The sequence below is a fragment of the Python bivittatus genome, unplaced genomic scaffold (assembly GCF_059951505.1).
Source record: "Python bivittatus isolate LINGU-HERP-01145 unplaced genomic scaffold, Pbiv_v1 ctg000850_np1212, whole genome shotgun sequence".
Taxonomy (NCBI): domain Eukaryota; kingdom Metazoa; phylum Chordata; class Lepidosauria; order Squamata; family Pythonidae; genus Python; species Python bivittatus.
In genome coordinates this window covers 10,177,301-10,201,288 of record NW_028277112.1, presented here as the reverse complement: position 1 = coordinate 10,201,288, position 23,988 = coordinate 10,177,301, and the positions used below count along the sequence as shown (strand labels likewise).

Below are 23,988 nucleotides of genomic sequence, written 5' to 3'. Positions count from 1 at the left end.
TCAGCACGGAGTACAAATACCCCCTCCCCCTGATGAAGGACTTGATGTCGCATCTGTCGAAGGGGAGGGTGTTCACAAAACTGGACTTGCGCGAAGCCTACTTCAGAGTTAGGATCCGCGCAAAAGATGAGTGGAAGACGGCGTTCAACACCCCGCTCGGAAGCTACCAGTTTTCCGTGATGCCGTTCGGATTAAAAGGGGCCCCGGGGGTATTTATGCAGCTAATTAATGAGGTGCTGCACGACCTACTCTACCGGGGCGTCCTGGTCTACCTGGACGACATCCTCATCTACACCGAGACCCTGGCGGAGCACGTGAGCCTGGTGCGCACGGTGCTCCAGAGACTGCTGAAGGCACAGCTGTACGCAAAGCTCTCGAAATGCGAGTTCCATCGAGAGCAACTAGACTACCTCGGCTACCGAATATCCAGCCGGGGAATTGAGATGGACCCGGCGAAAGTAAGGGATGTCCTGGGCTGGGAAGCGCCGCGAACCCGGAGGCAACTCCAAAGCTTCCTAGGGTTTGCGAACTTCTATCGTCAGTTCATCCCGAACTTCGCCCAAATCGCCCTTCCCCTAACCGACCTGCTAAAAACCAAGGGCACTGGGAAACCCCCAAGCCCAGCATGGCACTCGCGTGGACTGCAGAATGCCAGGGGGCGTTTGAGGAACTAAAACAGCGGTTCACCGCGGAGCCGATCCTGCGCCATCCCGACCCAGACCGGCGGTTTATAATCCAAGTGGATGCATCAGACGTGGCAACGGGAGCAGTCCTGCTCCAACCCAGCCCGGAGGGGCCATCCACCCGTGCGCCTACGCCTCCCGCAAATTCACCGAGACGGAGAGGAGGTGGATGGTGTGGGAGAAAGAGGCGTACGCGGTCAAGTGGGCGCTGGCCACGTGGAGGCATCTACTGGAGGGGGCAACTGAACCGTTCGAGGTGTGGACGGACCATAAGAACCTCGAGGCCCTGAAGACCCCGCGTAAGCTATCCCCCAAACAGGCACGGTGGTCCCAATACTTCGGGAGGTTCAGGTTCACACTGAAACACATCCCCGGGAAGCGCAACTTCTTAGCGGATGGACTGTCTCGCATGCCCCAACACGCCAGCCTACGGGAGGAGATCGTGGACTCCGTCATCCCCGCCAGCAGGCTGGCTGCAAAGGCGGTGACCCGAAGCCAGACCAAGGGGGAGCGACGGGACGCGGCGTCTGAAGTAAGGCAAGGGTTCGCGGAGGCAGCGGAGCGGGACGGTTGGCTCAAGCAGAACCGAGAGGCGCTAACCGGCCAAGAGGGGTTGTGGTGGCACGAAGGAAAGCTGTACGTGCCCGAGGGTTGCCGACGGGAGGTCATGGAGAGAGCCCACGACAGCCGGAGCGCGGGGCATTACGGCTTCGTAAAGACACTCCACTTAATCCGGCGGCAGTTTTGGTGGCCCACGCTCCGGAAGGACGTGGAGGCGTACTCGGGGGTTGCCCGGTGTGCGCAACGGCGAAAGGAGCCAAAGGCAAACCTAGAGGCCTACTCCAGCCGGTAGCGGAACCCGACGGCCCTTGGCAAGAGGTCGCCATGGACTTCATAGTGGAGCTCCCGGAGAGTAAGGGGAAGACCGCCATTTGGGTGGTCACGGACTTATTCTCCAAACAAGCGCACTTTGTAGCGTGCCGGCGAGTCCCCACGGCCGAGGGGCTGGCGAAACTGTTCGTGCAACATGTCTACCGACTCCACGGCGCACCTCGACGTATCGTCAGCGATCGGGGCGGCAACTTCATCGCGCGGTTCTGGCGGGAGTTCCTGAAGCGGGTGGGGACGAAACAAGCCCTATCCTCCGCGGCGCACCCGCAGACGGACGGAGCCACGGAACGCCTGAACGGGGGCTCGAACAGTACCTGCGCTGCTACGTGGGGCACCAACAGGACGATTGGGCGGAGCTACTACCATTCGCGGAGGTGGCATACAACAACGCCGTCCACAAGAGCACCGGGTTCTCTCCGTTCAAAGTAGCCACCGGGAGAGAATTCGTCCCCATGCCGGAGCTGCCTCAGCCGGAATCCCAGATCAACTCCCTGGACGCCTGGTTCGCCCAAATCGACGAGACCCGGCGAGCGGCGCACGCGGCATTGCAAAGAGCCAAAGCCGACTACAAGAAGCACGCGGACCGCAAGAGGCTCCCCGAGGAAAAGTGGAAAGTGGGGGACCAGGTGTATCTGTCAACCAAAAACCTAAAGACGCACCAGGCATCGAAAAACTCAGCCCGAGGTTTGTGGGGCCGTTCCCCATTTCGGAGATCATCAATCCGGTGACCGTCAGGCTGACGCTCCCGAAAAGCCTCGGGAAGATCCACCCGGTGTTCCATTGCAGCCTGCTAAAGTTGCACCAGCCGGGGAACGCCTGGCACAAGGCGGAGGGAGTACCACCACCCATCATGGTCGGGGGGGAGCAGCATTTCGAAATCAACCGGATACTGGACGCCCGGAGGCACAAGGGGCAGACCCAGCTCCTAGTGCAATGGAAACATTTCCCCAAGTCCCACAGCGAATGGGTGAGTAAAGCCCACATAAGGGCGCCGGACCTAGTGCGGGACTTTTACAGTAAATACCCCGGGAAGCCGAAATAGGACCGAGGGGGGGAGTTGTCGTCAGGGGGGCGGCATGTCAGGTTCGGTCAGCACGAGGTTTCAGGGAAGCACGGGGCTGCAGGGAAGCTCGCAACCAGACCACGCGGAATCCACCGGCGGTAGCTAGCGGGGAAAAGAGGAACCGAAAGCGCCGCTAATTAACGAGCCACCTGCGGCCAGCTAAACAGGAAAACCGCAGCGGAAGCTTTTAATTACGAACTGATAACGGCGCGAGCAAGCAAGGAACGGGGCCGCAGGGCAGCGAAACAAGATCGCAACGCAGCACAGAACCCGCGGGTCTGCACGTAGCAGGGAGGGGCCAACCCAGCCGGAGGGGGACTGGCAATCAAGGACAATGGACTCTGACCGACCCTGCCATCATGAACGATCAGGGGGGACATTGGGGGGCCTAATTGCCCACAGCCGCAACGCGATCACAAGGCGGGAAAAAGCGCGGGAAGGGGGGAATATAACAAGTGATGCAATTGTACCAAGCCAGTCCTGGCTTTGCTTGTGACTACTACGTTACGCATGAGTAAACCTTCTTTGTGAACCACACGTGTCACGAGAGTTTCTCTGTCGAACGGGGCAAATCTCACAGCCCCTACATCTGACAGCCACCCAAATCAACACACCCAGATAAAATTATCCACAGCTGCCATGCAAAATTAACCACATATATGGATAACTCCAGCAACCTCACATACAAATGCCAGAATTAAGCTGGTGCTCTTGGGGGGGTGGGGGAGGGGTTCATATGCTCTGGATAACTACTACCCCCAGATAAAGGACTGCATGCCAGACAATCAGTGAAAAGCAAAGATGTCTTGGTTACATTGGGAGCAGTCATCTTTGCCAGCATCTCTGCTTCCTTTGCTAGCCAGTTTCATTTAAATAGATAAATAAGGTGTCCCAATCAGGATCAGAGCCACCACAAAGAAGTGGGGGAGGAGACTTACCTTTTCCTGTTTGCCCCATTCACACAGGCTTGTGCCCCTATGGGGGGAGGGGAATGAAAACCACAAAGAGTAGTACTGATGTACCTAAAGAAGCCTCACTTTGCAGGTCACATTAGACTTCCATCTGTAAGCCTGGCTTGCAGAAGACAGAAATAACCCTTTCAAATTCTTCTCTGTTCTACTGCCAACTGGGGGAGAGTAGTCTAGCCCAAAACAAGCCTGGGATTGTTTCCAATTAAAACTGATCCCCTCTGACCCTGATGCTAAATAGATGTTTTTGTTTCTGTGCACACTAATCCCATCCTTTTATATATGAACAGAGCCATATAGTAAAACAAGATCTGTGTAAGCTGCCATTATCCCATCCATCTAAACATTCACATGCTGTCATCCAGGATTTCATCCTCACTTTTCGTCCTCATATTCCAACTTTGTTTTGGAGATGGGTCAGATAGCCACCTGACCAGCTGCGCAGCTGGATTTAGGGCAATGCACTGCTTCAGATTGGATCTCTAAGCAATGTTTGGAGCCCACAGGAATCCAAAGAGAGCCCCGTTCATTAGCATCTTAAAGCAGATGCACCTTTTCCTAGGATTCCTGTCCTCCTTTATAATTGCATGAATGGCAGCCAGTTTTGCTATAGGAAATCAATAGAGGCTGAGTTGCCAATTCCCAGTGAGACTGAGAGGGTAGTTGGAACTTTGTAGAGCAAATGTTTATATCCTGCTCTTCTAATTATAAATAAAAGTTCTCCCCTTCAAGAAAGAAGGCAAGCTAAGAGTTAGTGTGAAGCGTTGTTAACTAGATGAAAAGGTTAAACAGAGGCTTAACAATTATCTAAGACTGTAACCGCTTAGCCACTTAAATGCCTGTGCCTTTAAAATGTGATACAATGGGATGGGTCATTACTGTAGCCCTATGCGAGGTAGCTGCACTGTACCTCAATGAGGTGAGTCACGTTACTCTGCCTCTTTGAGAAGTAGTGATAAGATTACTCAAACTGTTGTTTTCCCCACCCACCCCATTTCCAAGGCCTCCTCTTGTATTTCCAGCAACTAGAAAAGGTTTATGCGCGGAAGCTTGTTTGGGCTACTGGACATGCTGGGGGAAGCCCAGAAGGCACGTGAAGCAATGCTCCAACTTTGTTTGTTAGAAGTGGGCAGGCTCTGCATTATTTTTCCAGGCAGTTTCAAAGAGGAGTTGGGCTTGAAATATTGGTCATCATGGAGAAAATCTATCTATGTGGTCAGTAAGAATCGACAACAACTTGATGGCACGTAATCAAACAATCAAAGGACCCTTTGAAGATTTGCACAACCCTGTGGTTCATATTTCCTCATCTGAGGACTTTATGTTTGTCCTTGTTGAATGGGGAAGCCAGAAAATTAATCTATAGATGCAGGCAAAGACCTAATTTCTATGTTCTGTTAGTTTTAATGTATCAGAAGAATCAATCAAATAAGCCTCCATCTTGTACATATTTGCCACAAGATAATAAACCAAGGGAAAAAAAATGTTTGGTTGCCAAATAGGGGGAACAGAGGAATAGTCCCTGTATTTATTGCGGACAGTCCTCTTTCAAGGCATTCTCCATTTGAAAGCCTGAGTCTGTCCAGTTTAAAGACAAAAAAATTATAGAAAAAGAAAGTACGAACTTTAAAATCAAGAATTAGCTGGACAGCAGAGCAGGCAATCACACAGGTTATCCGGCAACTGGCTTGCTGGCTTCTATAATGTTTTTCTATTAAATTATAACTATTTCTAAATTTGCATCAACTGTACATAGTAATTTTCTACAGATCTGATTTTCTGATTTTCTTTTTCATGGCATTCTCTTTTTTTACAATCAGTAAATGGACACCATTTTATCTTTTTACAAAAAAAGAAAAAGAGAAAAGAAAAGAAAAGAAAAGAAAAGAAAAGAAAAGAAAGAGTTATTCATGTCCATGTAGGACTGCAATGCTGGGTTACTGGGCCAGGAGAATCATGCATCAAATGCATGAAGACACTTCCTTTTTTGCATCTCTGTTGCAAACAAAAAAATGGACTTGCTGAAGCTTGGTTACCTAATTTCCTTCTGGGCAAAATTCAAAGTGCTAATAAATATCTACTAAACCCTGAAAAGCTTGGACCTGTATCAGTTAATAGAGTGCCTTCAACTGCCTGATTCCAACTGTTCAGTAAAGTCATCTGGGGAATCCTGTCAGAGCTACCACCAGATCATTGGATGGTGGTTTAGTTTTCTGTAGCTACTCATTATTTAGATAAGTGAACTAACACCTTTGGTTATCTTTAAGATGGTTATTAAAATTAATTTTTGTTTCCAGACTGTCAGCTGATGTTCTAATTGTTTTTAAGTGTTTTGATGAAGTGAGCTGTGGTATGTATGTATGTCGCATTTAAAGTTTGCTTTTTGAGCCACCTAAAAATAAGAGAGATGAGGAATAATAGAAAAAAGGCATAATACACATTTGTTAATATACTAAATAAGATTAAGAAAACCATTCTAAGCAGAACGATTGTTTGGATGGAAAGCCAAGGCATACACTCAAATTTAGATATGACAGTTCTATCGCTTGCTAAAACTAACATGCTAAAATAATATCAAGATTGCCACAATATTGAGAGCTTGAGAAAAGGAGAAAAAATTAAAACTCTCTGGGGGAAAATATTTTGAAACCTGTCCCCAAAACTTTCTACATTCTGAAAGTTGAGTTATCTCAGCATTTCTACCAGTCCTTTTTACAATGGCTTGCTGCTTTCACTTTAATTGAGAGGCTTGAAGAAATCTGATGGTTCTTTATTTATTTATAGCTTGTGCTCACGTTTATGCAAATAAGGAACAAATCCAGTGGCAAGCTTAAAAAAAAAAACCCAGAGATCTGACTGACTGAATGCACAAAAGAGCAATTGCAAACCTTTTAATGCATTCTTTCAAGGGGGAAAAAAGAAACAACAATCACAAGGCAAAAACTTTGCAATACAATTGCCTTGAAAAGGCAACAAATATTTCTCACAAAATAAATATTGTCCATTCTTGTCAGCTTTTTTCCCACCTCCTTTGTGTTCCAAGAAATTGCCAGTAATGAAAACAGAGCAGAGCCAATCAAATTGTTGTGTATACTACTGCACTGTGGAAGCTGGAAACCCTGCATTTCAAGTAAGTGTTATGCATTATTCATAGCCTATGCATGTTTATGTAAATTAACAAAGGCGGAAGTGTGTGGTGAAGCAGTATTAGTAGGTGAAATAATGATGGGGAAAAGTATTGTGCTTAAAATGTATGTTAACAAAGATGCTGTCCTTAACCTACTTCATTAACATACACACATGCACATACATATATATTCAGGAGGTTACATCCTATAAAAAAATTGAAATACGTGATCTTTTACTTAAGAAACTTGCATTTTTCATCCTTTCTCCAGATTACAGCTATAAGATAGAGCTTTATAAACTGTAAGAAAAGAAAGGTGTGTATGCATCAATATTATTGTCAAATGTATGCCACCCTAAAATATTAGAATGCCTCAAGCGAGAGCCTAAAATGTGATAAAAATAAAAAAGGGTCATTGAACTTTGGGATGTAGTTAAAGAAGAGGTAAACTTATGTCTTGGTAGGATCACTAGACAAGGTGTAATTCAAACCGCACCCTCCCCCCTCCCCCAAACAGAGTGATTTGGGTTAAGATAAATACTCTACAGACACAAAGAAAAGCTGTTTTCTCTTTCTGTCTATCTCTTTCTTTCCACAGACAGTGATAGGAGGAGCAAGGAGGAGAAAGGGGAGGAGAAGAAATACTTGATTGCAATGTTCATTTGCAGGAGCTCTATGCTCTGGAATTGAATGTGTGGCCTTCTGCAGCTTACTGACATATAGTGTATAATTTTGTGCAGGTTTTCTATGCATCCTGCATTGTGATTTGATAGAGGAAAACAAGATTCTTCAGCTATCTCCTTCCTCTTGCTTTAAATTTGCTTGAAGCTTAGCATTTGAAATGTTGCCTCTCTTGATTTTTCACTCACATTAAATACAATAATCTTCCAAAATGCAACTACTGATATGTATCTATTTAGTAGTTTAGATATTATTCATGGCCTGACTTCCTACTAAATTCATTATATCTCTGTGTGTAATATATAATGAGAGAGAGACTGAGAGAAGATAATACATAGTACTGAAAAGCTTCTCCAACAAAGGAAGATTTTGCACTGAATCTGAATATTCTCAGTAGATCTGAGCAAACCTATAGACTATACAGGAACTTGAATTTTTCTTTTTCATCCCTGATATGCATTGATCTGATGTCTAGTAGAACCAGAATAGGCTTTTTTTTAAGGGAGGGAGGATGGATGAGATAGCTGTGATAAAAAAATTTGGAACATTCCAGAATTGGGTATTAACATTTATTGCCTCTAGATGTAATGTGAATATTGAACTTGAATTTATAAAGGCACTTCTACACAAGGCGCTATGCCTTTCGCCATACAGTATTCTCTTCATGATGCCATTTCAATAGTAAGCACCCTATTGCTATTGAGCATGCTTAGTCTTGGTTTGAGCATGGTTTCTTTGCTTGTTTCTCCTAGAAACTTCTGCACTTCTGTAAACATTGCGTTCTTGCCAAGTCTGTGGATGGATAGTGCTATTTTGGCTGGATAAGAATTGAATATCAGATGGTAAAAGAATATTAACATAGATGTGGGACTTCTAAAATAATTTGACCACTTCTTCAGTGGAATTATCCTTTCAACTCCCACTCCAACCATTACCCATATCTGCTCCAAAAGGCTTGCCAATCCTTGAGGGAAGTCAGGTGATTGTAGTAACTTGAACCAAAAGCAACAGATGATGGCTAGGCATAATCAGTGGGAAGGCACATTCCCTCAAGGAAGGTGAGCAGCACTACAACTCAGCAGCTCAGTGCTACCCAAAGGCCTTTAGAAGAATTCTTTTTGTTTTCCTCCATTTGGGGCCAGGACGTATTTCACTGGCATTAATTAAAATGTGTGGAGTTTGTGTCACAACACTTTCATCAGTCTGTTCCCCCCCTCTTCTGCTTCTCAAGGATACTGCCAAATATATGGTCATGACTACTGTTTTGATGGTATTGACATCCTCAACAGGGCAAGTGTCACCCTAGCCCTTTTAGCATGCTTCACATGCATACAAAAAGGGTGCAGCTTTAATTGTCCTGTTGACCTGCTATTTTGATGTTGTTGACCCTCCTCACTCCCAAAGAATCCACTGATCAGGAATACTTTATCCCTTTGATCTTTGCTAAAGAATAGGAAAGAGGAAAATTCTGAGAATGGCCACAGTCCAGCCCTGAAGCAGGCCTCTTTCATCTGGAACACCAGAAATCATTTTTTGCTTTGGAGGCCTGACTTCTGAAAAACTAGCAAGCCATTCCAAGAATAGCTGTATTGGCATGAAATGGAGAACATTTGGTTGTTCACATCCTTAATATATAGGAATTTCTGATTGATCTTGCTCAACAAAGCAGCCATTTGGTGAGAACACACATAACATGGTGTCTAAATTCCAAAAGTGGCCATGGACCAAAAAGGGTTAATCATCCCAATCTATCTATGAGGGAAAATTGCGAGTTACATTCCTTTGCATTGTTCATATGATAACCACTTTGCTCTCATTAGCCCCTTTTTAGGGAATAGATTAGTCAATATGATGAGTTTTACTATATACCTAATAACTTTTAATGGATCTGAAGCTATCAGTTATTCTCAGCAGGGTAAACCTCTATGCTGCTGTTTGCAAAGTTAGGCAAATGTTGACCCAGTTCATGGTTAATTTGTATCTTATAAGTAAGTGTGCCATTTGATAGATGCAACTGGTAAACATGCTATTTGATTCTCTCATGTGGATTAATAACTGTGAAGTTATACACTATGATGAACATTTCTGACATGTACTGATATGTTGGGTTGCTTACTTGTTTGATGAAGAACTGTAATAAATATATATTTTTTTATTCCTAATTGTTCTATTCTACCTTTCTTGACTTTGGTTCCCCAAAAGATGCTGATGCCTGCGTAAGTAATCTGTATTACACAGATACTGTTAATCAAGGGTGCTGCTTCCACCTAGCATTTTTGCTGCTTTTACCCCCCTCCCCAATCCCTTATAAACCACTTTGAAGCTAATCTTCAATCATCTTCACATTTGATGGGCTAAAATATTGAGAATAAGCATGAACAAACATAAAAGAGCCAATCCGTTCTCCTTCCATCTGACCTATAAAATAAGGTAAAGATGCTCCAAGTGAAGCTGAACATGACAGTCTTCCTGGCAACAGTGGAAATGGTTTGCTGCTGCCTTTTTGCAGTTTTTTTTTTTTTTTTACTTCCCACCCTAGCTTACAGCTCTGGTATTCCATGGTCCCTCATTCATGTACCAACCCACACTGACCCTGCTTAGATTTGGAGTCCAGACAAAATTTGCCAGATGCTGTTGCTGCTAAGACAGCTGATTGACAGGAGAATTGAAGTGATTTGGAATAACAAGCCCACCCCATCCCTGGTTTTGGTACATGTATTAATTTGTATGGCTGTTTGCAATTTAGCTGATTGTGCACACACATGTATGCGTGCATACACATACAGAGATTGTTATGATGGAAAGTCTTTCTGCTGCTATTCCTTCAGTTTCTATTAAAAAGCCTTTGTTAGCTCTGATGTTAGAAGGATAACATGGCAACATTTGCTGAAGCAGGTGTTGAGAATAGCTGGAGATTGCAATATAGAGCATCTAGGGCCCTTTCTCTACTGCTTAGTTAAAGGGATCTCCATCCATCCTTGAATCAGGAGAAAACTCTAGTGACATGAAATTTGCTGCCCCATTGCTAGTCTCTTTCCTGCCTGTCCTACCTCTATTCTGACTCACTGCTGAATGATGCTGTCCTGATTATGTGTGCACAGCCGAGTGACTGATGGACCCCTTCACTTTTGCTGTCTTCCCTCTTCTGGACATCACCAGCTAGTGGGAACAATAGCTGACGATCACAGCATTGTGGCAGGAATAAAGCAGGACTGACAGCAGACCTCTCTGTTGCTTCATGGTTCTTCCCTGTGTCCCCCTACCCTAAACTGTTGTAACCTGAGTGAGATAATTAAAAAAAAACACAACCTCAACAAAGGAGGTTGAGTCATAAAAGCACTTTTATTTGGTGTTTCTCTCCCATTCCTTTTCTTATCTTATACAAGCAACAATACTGATTTCCATATTCCTCTGTGCTTTGTTTGGGAAGCAGTTCTGTGTATGGGCAGAATGGTTGGTCTCTTTATTCCATTTTTATACAGTTTGCACTAAACTGGTAAGGATCATAGAGTTAAAGCATTCACAGCCGTGCTGGCTGAATAGTCAAACATTATTTACCAGTTTTAATAGGCCACCAGCCAAATACCAGTGTGTCCAGCTCATTAGGGCAAAAATAGCAGAATGCTGACAGAGTGGGTTGTCTGTGAACCAAAGATGAGGCAGCATTCTCACATCAATCTGAAGCACCCAATAGGTGACACTCTGATCCCACATAACGAGTCGTGATTATATACACCTCATGACCATCTTTGGATACTGTCATCTTATGGGGAAAACTGACTTTAATCTGAGTACAGCTAAGGATGACTTAAGCTTTTCTCACTCAAGGTCTGGGGATCAGAAGAAGGGGACATTGCAAAAAAAAAGACATTGCCAGATATATTTGTGTTGTTGTTGGGTGCAAGGGGTAAATGGATTGGGGGGAGGGGGGAGGAGGAAGAGAAGGGAACATAGTAGCCCTTTTGACTTGGGAGGCTGGAAGATGGGTGAAGCAAATCCAGATAACTGGTAGCGATGGAGGATTTTACAGGGAATGAGAAACTGATTAGAAACTGACCAAGAGGATTAAGATCAGTTTTGCTGTTATGATTGCCTGCAGTTAGATTCCAATGCATGCTGAGCTTGCTTTCATTCTCGAGTGGTAAGTCAATTCTTTATTAAAAAAAAAAATGCCACCCATAAGCCTGTATGCATGTATGCATGCTTGCATCTATGTATGTAGATTTGTTATTGTTGCCTACTCCAGAAAATTCTGGGTGGTTTATAACATCCAAAATCTGTAAAAACAGTTAAAAACATAAAACAACACAGATATCCCAGACTAAAAAAGTCACAACAGTAACAGGAAACCATAACAGGAGCCCCACAAATACATGAACACCAAACCTGGGACCAAAGCCAGGTCTTAAGGACTTTCTGGAACCCAAGAGAGAGGGTGTTGCCTGTATTTCTGGGTGGATGCTGTTCCAGAGGCTGAGGGGCTGCAGAGGGAAGAGGGAATGGCCTTAAGGAACAGGAAGAAAAGCCACTTCTAAGACAAGGATCAGATAAAAGAGGGCTGAATCTGGGATAGAAATGTAACCTGAGAAAACATCTCAGACAAGACCCTCCCTAGTTCTCATGAAAATAAAGGGAGGGAGGGAGAGGGGAAGAGAACCAAGCAACACCCTGGGTTTGGTGCACAGAGAGGGGCCACATAGGACCAATCTGGTCCAGAGCCTCAGTCACTTACTTATTCCATGCTGCAATCAAGGCCTCAGCTGAATTGCCCAAAAGGTCCTCAGGGAAAGCCCCAGGCTCCCTCTGGAACCCAGTCAAGTCCATCAGTCACCTGGTGTGGGCCAATCTAACAGGTCCTGTCTGGGCAAAAGAGTCCCAGCTTTGCCCTGGATTAGCTGAAAAGATGCTTATTCAGTCTTCAAAATGGAGTCAACGTTATGGGGATACATACCAGTGAAAGAGAATGTAGATATATCCCACATCTTTTACTTGGGGGGATGCTAAATTCTTCCTGGGGAAAAGATGTTGCTTACTCCATCCTAATATGCTGTGCTTGTATTTGTTCAGTGAACGAAGACAATGAGTTTCTCAAGCAGCAATAGGTGTACAGTAATACCTTGTTGTCCTCTGTAGTTGGTCTGATACCAAGAAATGTGGCTTTATATTCAACTATATTGCATGTTGTCCACTTTAAAATATAGATTCAGAGCCATGGCTAAGTGGTGAAGTGGGCGTTTCATACATACAGTTCTAGTTTTTTTCTCCACTATGCCTAACTTGTCAATAGAATTCAGAAGAAAATCCTTCTTAGAGATCTGAGAAGGTGAGTCACCTCTAGTCAAAATAGACTCTACATATTGGATGGATCCACTGTTTGATTTGGCATAAGCTTCATGTATTCAAAAACACCAGTAAGAACAAAAATCAGTTTGTACATTTTGATCCAGCCATCAAGCAAGCTGCATAAAATAGCAACATTTTTTTTCCATTTTAATTTGTTGCTAACATATTTCCATATAAGAAGCAGGGGAGGGGGAAGTGCAGTTGTCAACTGTCTTTCTAGCAATTGCAAGGATTTATTTATAGGTGTAATTTCTCAAAAGACTGTTCCATGTGTAAGAATGGAATTGCCGGAAAATGTTGGCAATTATTTTGCAAGCTGTGGTTTCTCCCTTGCATGATGCTACAGCTTATTTGCATACAGTATGATTGAAAATGAAACTCTGACACATACGATTTCACAAATATCAAGCGGGGTTGGGGGGAAAGCCAACTTACAACAAATAAATGCTGCCACTTATAGATCACAGACAGTGTTGCAACTGCTAAGTATTTCAGCCGTTTGCTTTGTTAATACACATTTATGAATATTTTATTAAAATAAATGTATTAATTTTTAACTCTTAGATAGCAGACGAAAGAATATCTTGGTAAACTCCACCATTGGTTGATCCAAAAGCCGTCCTATAGGTGGAAGATGCCTTTTGCAAACTAAGTAAAATAGAATTAAAAAAAAATGTTTGTTTTTCAAATTGTACACGGATTTATTGACCTCATGCCCAATCAGAAACCTGAAAACTGCTATGGAACCATTACATATTACACTAGCCTTAAATACATGTTCTCCCAATTGTTCCCTAGAGCTCACCTAGAGTGAAATGTTATCAAATGTTATATTCACATACGTCACCTACAGAATTCTGAAATTATTGTACAGATATTGTACAATGCTTCAGGATTTCTGTGAGAAGCAGTATAGAAATACCACTTGTAGAGAAATAAATAAGAAGGAACGCAATCCAATGGCCTGTTGCTTATCTCCTTCCTTCCATGCATCCAGAAGAAGACTCCTATCTATAATATCTTGCCCTCATCTCAGTAGCAGGCAGCCACTGAGCACAAAGCTGTATTCATATGGCAGCCAGGTAGCCAAACAAGATGCAGCACCAATTGTATGAAAGTAATTAATGTGTGTATTATTATCTCATTTTTTAAAAAATGAGAAACATGTGGGGGAGCTAAGAGAAACTGACAATTAATATGATAAATGTGGAGACAGGGTTAATTCTCTCCTGATATAAAAAAAAATTGAGAGAGTTTGACGGTTCTGCACAGTATCTTAGCTGTTCCTAGCACTGCACTTTTCTGAACAGAGAGCTCTGATGTTGTTCCTGGGATCTGTTGGAGCCACTCTCACCTTAGGAGTCACAGCCCTGAGTGCTCCTACCACCACTGGGACCATTTTGGCCTTGACTTTCCACATCCTCTCTATTTCTTCCTTCAGGCCCTGGTACTTCTCCAGCTTCTCATGCTCCTTCTTCCTGATGTTGCTGTCACTTGGCACTGTTACATCTATCACTACCGCTGTCGTCTGGTCTTTGTCTACTACCATGATGTCTGGTTGATTGGTCATTACCTGCCTGTCTGGATCTGGAGGTCCCACAGGATCTTAGCCCTGTTATTCTCCACAACCTTCTGTGGAATCTCCCATCTGGACTTGGGGGGGGGGGTCTAGCCCATACACTGTGCAGATGTTCCTGTACACAATGCCAGCTACTTGGTTGTGCCGTTCAGTATATGCTGTTCCTGCCTGCATCTTACACCCTGCCACTATGTGTTGGACTGTCTCAGAGGCCTTTTTGCACCATCTGTACCTTGGGTCCTATATATATCTCCCTGCACCTCTTATTTAATGTTTAGAGGAAGCCCCCCTAGGTTGCAGGCTTTTCTTGAAATGCAAACAGCAACTTCAAAGGGATGATTTTTGTCAGATGATGGCAGAACGCAAAATAGTTCAACTTATGTAAACCATTCTTGTTGATGCTATTTACATAATCATATGAATTGCACCTAACAAGGATGTTTAAAGAAATTTGGTGCCCAATGCAACATCAAGCTTGATGGCTCCCTACATCCTGCCTCCCTTGGTTCCTGCAAAAAGAGGTGTTAAAACTATGAAAATTAAATTCTAAAGAATCTGAATTAAAATTTGAATATGTATCTGGAATCACCACTGAATACAAAAATCACCGCACAGTAAAATCCTGCTTGGGAGAATGACCCTGTTGGCCTGACACAAAGCTGCACTACTAATAGGTAGCTTGGCTTGCTCAAAATCTCTGTTGGACTCATCTACACGGTTGACTCACATGGAAGTATGTCAACCTATGGGTGGACCTGCTTGCCCAAACATCTCACCTGCCTGAAGTGGATGCAGGATGCTGTCTTGGGGAAGACAAGCAGAGGCAAGCAACTGTAGCTTTTCTGAGGCCAACTGCAGCTGCATACACTTAAGTTGCCCTGGCAATTATGATAATATCTACTTGTCTGAGAAAATGAGACCCCTAGACTTCCTTTGTATTGAACGTTTTTTTTAAATGATCATTGCATTTTGGACTCAGTTTAGTCAACTTTTTAAAAATAATTTTTATTGAAAGTTTTAACAGCAGTAATAACTAAAATAGAAAAGGAAAAGGAAAGAGAGAAATAAAAGAAAAAGCTAAAAGTGCAGTAAGAAAAAAGTAAAAAAAAAAAGATGGAAAGACGTGGCTTCTGATATTCTTCACAGTGGTTATAAGTACAATTATATTTTAATCTGTCTCTCTAAAGTTACATCATGACTCTTTTCTTTCTATAATCTGTCCTGACTAATAATCAAAACCATAAATCAAAAGTTCATTTTTTCCCCATTTTTATGGAAAAAGTCCATAAGGGGTTTCCAGTCACCAGTAAATGTAGATATTGTCCTTTCTCTAATCAAATAAGTCAGTTTGTCCATCTCAGCAAGTTCTGTCAATTCCACCAATATTTCTCCATGATGGGTAATGCCAAATCTTAGCCTTACCTCAGGAACTAAAATGAACAAGAGTGGAGCAGTGGGCATCCTTGTCTTGTCCCTTTTTGAATCTCACAAGGTTTTGTTAGTTCTCCATTAACAATTATTTGTGCTTTCTGTGAAGTATAAATTGATCTTACCCATTTAATAAAATTATCTCCAAGATTCATATGTTCCAGAACTCTAAACAAGAAAATCCAATTCAAATTGTCAAAGGCCTTCTCTGCATCTAAGAAGATCAATGCAGCTTGTTTTTCATTGTGTTGCTCCAAATACTCCAGAATATACAACACATTTATTATCTCATAATTGTCTTTTAGGTAAAAACCCACATTGATCTTCATGAATAAAGTCCTGTAAAATTATTTTCAATCTTTCAGTCAAAATCATTGTAAACAACTTATAGTTATTATTCAATAAAGATATTGGTTGATAATTTCTTGTTAAAGTCAGGTCCTGGGCCTCTTTAGGTATTAATGCTAGGTATTAATGCTATATTAGTCTCTTTCCAGCTATCAGGTATCTTTCCATTCTGTAAAATAATATTTATCATTTGCTGTAAAGGTTGTAAAAGCTCATCCTCAAAACATTTATAGTAAAAGGCAAGCAGCCCGTCTGGAGCTTGTGCCTTTCCTGTTTTTTTTAATAGCTTCACACACTTATTGTTACAGGTCCATTCAAAATTTGTCTCTGATTCTCTGTGATCTTCAGTGAATTCTGCTTATATAAATATTCATCCATTTTTTCCGAGGAAACTTCTTGACCTTTATATAAAGTAGAATAATATTGATGAAACACTTTTCACATATTTGCATTATCAGTTATTACAGTATTTCCTTCTTGTAACTTTAGTATCCTTTCCTTTCCTTTTTCTTTTCACAATTTGTATGCCAACTATTTCCCTGGTTTATTTGCAAATTCAAAATGTCTTTGTTTTACATAGTTCATCTTCATTTCCATCTCTCTCACTGTTAACCTAGGTATTTGCCTCTGCAGAAGCTTAATTTGGTGGGTAATAGTTGTCCTCCCTGGGGATTTTTAAAATTCTTCTTCCTTTTTTTTTTTTAATCTCATTCAAAATCATTTGCATTTTCTCTTGCCTTTTTAAATTCACTATTACATTGACAAAATATCCTCTTACAAAAACTTTATTGCATCTCAAACTATTCTTACTTCTGTACCTTTATTAATATTATTCTCAAAAAAATATGTTAACTTTTTTTTTTTTTGCAATCCTCCAGTGTTTCCTTTTGTAACAACATCTCATTCAGTCTTCACCGAAAAGAGCCATTTTACCTTTTAAAAGTTAAAGTCATTGGACTGTAGTCTGAGAAAGTCTTTGGTAATGTTTCCACTTACCATTCATGTTCATAAATTAATGAATAAAACTAACTCCATAAATGCTCATAAATAGCCAAAGTCTTAGAGATCCAAATCTTATCTATTCTTGAAAAAGATCTATGTGTTTCAGAAAAATAAGTATATTCTTTTGAGTCACCATTTATACACACACACACACACACACACACACAATCAATAAGCTCCAAATTATCCATTAAATAAATAAATAAAAAATCTTTGGTAGTTTGCCTAGTGTTTTTTAAATATTTTTCTCAGAAGTTCTATCTTTTTGTGGGGGAACCACACCATTCCAATATCCCAGGACACACCCATTTTCATATGGAAAGTCCAATAATTTATCCATAAGTCCTTTATAAAATGCTGTTTTATCTTCATTTGGGGAATAAATTTCCAATATCAAACTCTTAGCCCACTGTAGATTGAGTTCTACCCCAATATATCTGCCATGATCATCAGTCAATATAAATTTTATATATAGTTGAGGATTTATATATAAAACAACTCTATATCTTTTTTTCATTCCTGCTGAAATAAATTCTTCATCCAAATTTTTGTGACTCAAATATTTTATATATTTTTTCCTAATATGCATTACTTATAAGCAAATCACATCTTGTTTTAACTTTTTCTAATAATGTTTTTTTCTCTTTTGAGAAGCATTTGCTCCATTTATATTCCATGTTAAGCATTTATAATCCATAGTTACACCAAGATTTTAGAAAAGTTGGTTTATTCAACTTTTAATATGGTGTGAGCAATTAAAATCTAATCCAAAGAGCACTAGTAATCAAAATGGAATTGTTTAATACTTTAGGATTTAGTAAGGTCACCAATATTTCTAGGAGGTCTCTTAATGTTTGCCAGACCTGTAGTATGTTAAAGAATTAACTGATTCTTGGCTGATATCACAGGAACATAAGATTTGAATTTGAGACTGACTTTCTTCTGTAATTTACATATCATCTAACTTTATAATATTATTTGCATCTATAGAGAATATGGAAAAAATCTGAGATTAGATTTCACAATTCAGGCTTATCAGACCATCATGACCCTTTGCTAAAATGGAAAAAAATCAAGCTACACTGCTGGGTGTAACATTTCAATTTCAGTCACTAGATGAATGATAATATGCACCAGTGGGGCATAGCCTGCTTCTCCCTTGAATGTGCTTCATATATATGCAATGGAAGCAAAATCTGGGACTGGAATTACATACTACCAAGAAGTATAATTAAACAATAGAAATGGTATCTTGGGACAGGAACTGGGAGCAAAGAGCTGGAACAGTCTAGATATTTTGATGTAGCTTTGTCCCCCAAACCTTTTGCAGGGTTATAGGTGGATATGAGAAAGTTTCCTTTTTAAATCTGGTATGAATTCCATGATTAATCATTTCTTAGGAAGAAATGAGCTTGGGTAAGCTTGACTTTTAAAAAGTTATATCCTGCTTTCCTACTCAAGTGAATACTAAAGGCAACTAACAAATATATATACATACATACATATATATACATACATACATACATACATATATCCATCCCTGAAAGTTTAAAAAGTATAAATTAAAATTAATATTAAAACTAATTAGCAATATTTGTGAAGTGAGCCCTATCCTCCCCTTTAGCAAATTAAAAAAAAACAAAAACCCTCCTGCTGAGCCATGTTGGGAATTAATGCTTTAGCCTAAGAAACTGAATTATTAATATCTTAGTGAATAGAACTGGTTTTTAGGCAATGGTTTATACTTTGGTCTCAGTAACTAAGAATCTGGTACCCAAATTTCCTTTTATCTTCTCCCTCTCAATTTCTCTCTTAGCATCATTACTTTAGGCTATAAGCCAGTAGGTGGGGATTGTCTGTGTTCTGATTTCTGTAAGTTTCATATTGCAGTCTCTAGAGCAGAAAGGATAAGGGAGGATAGGGGAACAGGTGCACTGACTCTCAACACCTTATCCGAGGTCATGGTGAAGCAGGGAAGGCATATACGTCTCTTCCTAATCAAGGTGACACAAGTATGTAAGTGGTGGAATCATGACATGTTTTGTCCAGGGGTGCAACACATATAAAAATGGGTGCATCTTTAAAAGCATGACCTTGTTACATTATGCTGGGGTGGGAATGTAATGACAGCTTAATTCATTGCATGAAGAAACTTGAATAAAATTCTATGTGGAAGATGCTGTCCAGGTTCTTTACTGTTAAAGTACAATATAACTGTGCTGCTTTTTCTGCCCCCCCCCCCTTTTTTTTAGTGCCTTTGAGTCAGTATTGACTCCTGATGACTGCCTGGACAAGTCCCTGAAGTTTTCTTGGCAAGGCTTCCTTCCTAAGGCTGAGAGAGAGGAACTGGCCCAAGGTCATCCACCTGGCTTTGTCCCTAGGGTGGGACTAGAACTCAGTGTCGCCTGGTTCCTTAACCACTAGACCAAACTGACTCTTTTTCTGTCTAGCATAGCTTTATTTGCTGCACTGTGATAAGGTTGGCAGGCTGGATGGTGAGTCTCATTGGTTTTTCCAGTTGAATGACAAGGGCTTCTTAAGGGACTTTTTAGTGTATCAATTCCATAACAGTGTGGAAAGGGAGTAAAGGAAGACAGTCTTGCGATATAGGGTAGAAAATGAAAAATCTCACCGTATTTTAACTCTTTAGATGGCAAATAGAAATGGAAGTAGAGATTACTTGATTGAGGGGGAAAAAAGGGTTATGATATCAACAAGACAATAGGGATTTTTTAAATTACTTATAAAGGAAAACAAGCATGTATCTCCCCACCTCAGAATGATTAGCTTTTCTCCTACCTTAGCTGACAAGTGGGTAAGATTCGCAATAAGGTACTGTACTTGCTTCCATTTTCTTTATGGGATGTTTACTTCATAACAAGTTCTCCTATAGAACTTTTCATAGAGCTTAGATATATCTAAGCAGAGTCATAACCTTTAGATGATGGCCAAAGTTCTCTGGGCTTCTGAAGAACTGCTGTGCATGGATACTAGAGCCATTTTAATACAGGAACATGCTGAAGCTTACTCACCTCCACAAAAAATAGAAAAGAAAAGGAAGTGATTGTAATATAACTAAGTTATATAAATATAGCAATCTCTCTCTCTCCCCCCTTCTCTTAAGGGTTATCCCGAGGAAATAGGGATAACCCTTCCCCAAATTATGTTTATCACACTTTGAGAACCTGCAAGGTGTGTCATTATGTTTTAACAGTCTTATTAGTTAACTTAAATCTTTTCCTAGGACAATTGGAATCACTAGGTAAGCAACATAATTTAGGAACTATAAAAATGATGGCAGTGTATATATTTTTCAGTGTTATTGATATTAATTGTGGTATTTTACTTAAGTTGGCTACAATGAGATGCAAAGCCTCATTTAGCTCTTGCCCAGAAACAAAATACCACTGAAAGTTATTCATGCAAATACTAAAGACAAACATATTATAGTCAGCAAAATAGTCAGAAACTCATCAGAACCAATTACAGAAATTGTAATGCTTTCTGTCTTGCTAACTAAACAAACTACATAGATCAGTGGTTTCCCAATGGTGTACAATTTGCCCCTCCCTTCACCCCAGACACTGATAATTGGTGATATACTTGGAGGCATTCATTCCCACAGCAGTTGGAAGAAGTACATTCATATATGCAGCTGAAGACACAACAAATTTTTCTTTTCTCTATATATATGTATTTACATTTTTGCATAGCTCTGAGAGATGAACTCATTTAGGAAACTGAAAATAGTAGTAGTAGTAGTAGTAGTAGTAGTAGTAGTCTTTTAATCATGAATTATTACAAATATTCAATACAAACTGGAGGGTAACATTTGAGATCAGGCCCCTTTGTTATGGTACAATAAATGTATTTATTATTCCGTGAGTCACTCATCTTGGAAAATATGGACTGTTCTTTAAAGGAGGAAACTATGAATTGGCCTTGGACAAATTTTCTATAAACTATATGATTCTGGCAAGCTCTGTCTTTTAAGCAATATGGGAGAATGAGTTATGACACCCCAAAACCATGCACTGCAGCCTTTTATAAATGACTGCCCATTTGTGATGGTACCCCCATCACATTCCCCTTGCACTTTTCCCAAAAGAAGAGGCCACAATGGAATGTGCAGGTCATGGCTCCCCACCCCTCCCTCTTTACTATTCTTGTCATCCTGTAAATACTGAAGGCAACTGTCTGCTGAGAAGAACATTGATGGAGGCTCCTCTCATGATTTGTGAATCTTGGCTTCTGAAAGTTTAAGGAATACCTCCACAGGGAGAGGATAGGAAGGGCTTTTTTGTGCACACATTCTACCTCTACATATAGTAGAAGCCCCCTGCATTCTTTCAGATTGTTTAGGATAAGTTTTGGGAATACTATAATCAGGTGATTCCAATCCCATTCTTGCATATTGGTTTCAACAGTAGTTCTGGGGGACTTCTGCTTAGCCTTGGAACACTGATGATAATAGAGTTCCATAAATCTTTATGTAATTCTCCTATTTATTAACATTTGGACAAGGCAAATTAAGAGAGGTTTTTGAAGGTGAGAACTGAACTGTTTGAATGGTACCACCGAAGGTTATACAGCCAGGGGTGGGAAAGCTATGGCCCTAAGTTGAATGCAGCTCTTAGTTCCTTTTGAGGAACATCTGAGAATGATAACCACATGATTTTCCATGCTTTCCAATCAAAATAAATAGGTTTAATATATCCATTTTACTTAACCTTACCAATGAAAAAAGGGTGAAAATCCCTCTACCGAATAGCTGAAGTTGCTTGAAGTTCAGAATCTACTGAATTATAATAACAAAACAGGCCAAATATTACCTTCAAATAATCATGCCTTTTATCTTCTAGAAAATTCAAAAGGGGGGGAGGGTGAGAACAGAAATATTTAATATACTGTATCCTATGTATGTGTGACTGAAATAACATTCAATTGTTATTCATTTACACTCGATTCATATGAATTGGCTAAGTCTGGTGATCTAATGATCTTAGTAATTGTGATTTTTTTTTCCACCCCTGCAAATGTAACAGCCATCATATCTATGAGACAAAGTGATATTTAAAGTCAGTTTGACTTTGGGTGCAGACAAGAATTATAAGCTGAATCTTTAGATCAATGATTAGCTGAAAGGGAAAAGCATTGCATTCCTATGGTTTCTGTATTCCAGCTTTCATTAATAAAAAAACAACATGGCCAAAGACCGAAATTGACGGGACAGGTTATTCAGAGGTCTCTGGAGAGCCATTCAGTTTCTCTACATCTGGTCTATACTCTTGCTGCCTGGATTCAGGGGTAAGATCAGTGACTGTGTTTAAGGGTTTCTTTATTCCAAGCAAGCAATAGTACCAGCTTTTGGGTTTTGTTTCTCACTCCAAAGAAACAAAATAGGCAGTATCACACCATTCAGAATAGTGGTAGCCCTTAACAATAGCTTCCTTTGTGCCATTCTTTTATTTCCTCTGCAGTCTCTTGAACAACAACACAAAAAATAATAATCTTATTCCTATTTAACATATTATACAGGCAAGCAGGGTAGGGGGAGATTCCTGTTGAGAAAACATAACCATGGCAACAACAGAGCCAGGGAGGGCACCATTGCTACTTGTGAATTTCAATGTAATCAAGGCTACAAGGAAAATGAGAAGAGTTTTTCTTTCTTTTACTCCAGAACAGATCTGTTTTTCAAGTGGAGGAAAAGGAAAATACTTATCAGTAAGGCAGCTGGTCTGGTTCGTGTTGGTGCTTTATTGTGAATCTGAAAAACAGGCAGTTGAGTCATACTTAGTATTTATTAGGGAAATCCTCTTATGCATGTCACAGGATTTGGAAAGGAAACATTTTTAATGCACAGGCTGGTTGGGAACTCTTGGAGCTTCTGCTCCAGTACATTTAGAGGGCAATGTTCATTTAAATGTAAATAATTTGACATCAATCTTCACTTTAGTCTGTCCAACCACTACTTTTTGGAGTGAGGTCCTTGGCTTGCTACTCAAGGACCAAGCACTATCCTTGCCTCAGGGAAAAAAAAAATACGTATTTCTGACTTGGCATTAAATCATGTCTTTAATAGGAGTCATTACAGCAGCATCTATCCATTTTATTTTGGGATGATGCAGAATCTGGCGTTAGGCACTCACAGTTCTGCATGCTAAGAATCTCGACTTGCATCACATATTTTAATACATTTACTTTCCAGGGGACAACTAATTCTCAAAACTGTTCCACAAGGTATGTTAGCTCGAGAAAGAGTGACTGACGCAAGATTAGTCATCATCATAGAGACAAAGGGTCTCCTTGGCCCCAGCCGAATACCTGTGAAACCAGTAGAATGGCAGGGAGAATGAGGGGCCCTCTTTTGTATCCAGTAACAGCAGTAGGGCTTCTTGCCTGTCCTTTAACTGTCAGAAGCGCAAACAAATAAAATACTGTATATGTAAACCAGCCTGTATTAACTAAATATGTTTTTTAACAGAAGAGTAAGCAACCTAAAGCCATAAAGCTTGGAATCTGAAGAGCCACAGTGAGCACCACCCACAGGCATCCATAAGGGACAGAGGTAGTGATTAAATGTGTCATGATATCATGACTCAAATGCTGTGATTTATGCACTTGTATCTGACATCAGGACACAAATATGAAAGGATGGGCTTTGCATTTTGATGTCCCTACACATCATCACTGTAGCTAAGAGCAGATGCCTATGGCACCACCTGCTTTTAATGTCAACCAGTCTTATCTGCTATCTGCCAGGGACAGAGCACAGCAATCAAGAGCAGGACTGCCAGAAGAAAGAGGCTAAATCTTTCACTACTCTCCGCCCTAGACTCTGCTACTCAGTAGAAGAGAAATAATTTGCAAGC

At 40.9% G+C, this 23,988-nt stretch overlaps 1 long non-coding RNA gene across 1 annotated transcript in view; it reads left to right on the top strand.

The window, feature by feature from the left end:
* LOC148213763 (uncharacterized) overlaps nt 1–9,564 on the top strand; it is a 35,873-nt gene extending 26,309 nt beyond the window's left edge. The window contains exons 3-4 of the long non-coding RNA XR_015793737.1: nt 6,620–6,735; nt 7,331–9,564. This is a non-coding gene — a long non-coding RNA (uncharacterized LOC148213763). The remainder of the gene's footprint in view (nt 1–6,619; nt 6,736–7,330) is intronic.
* The last annotated feature ends 14,424 nt before the right edge of the window (nt 9,565–23,988 follow it).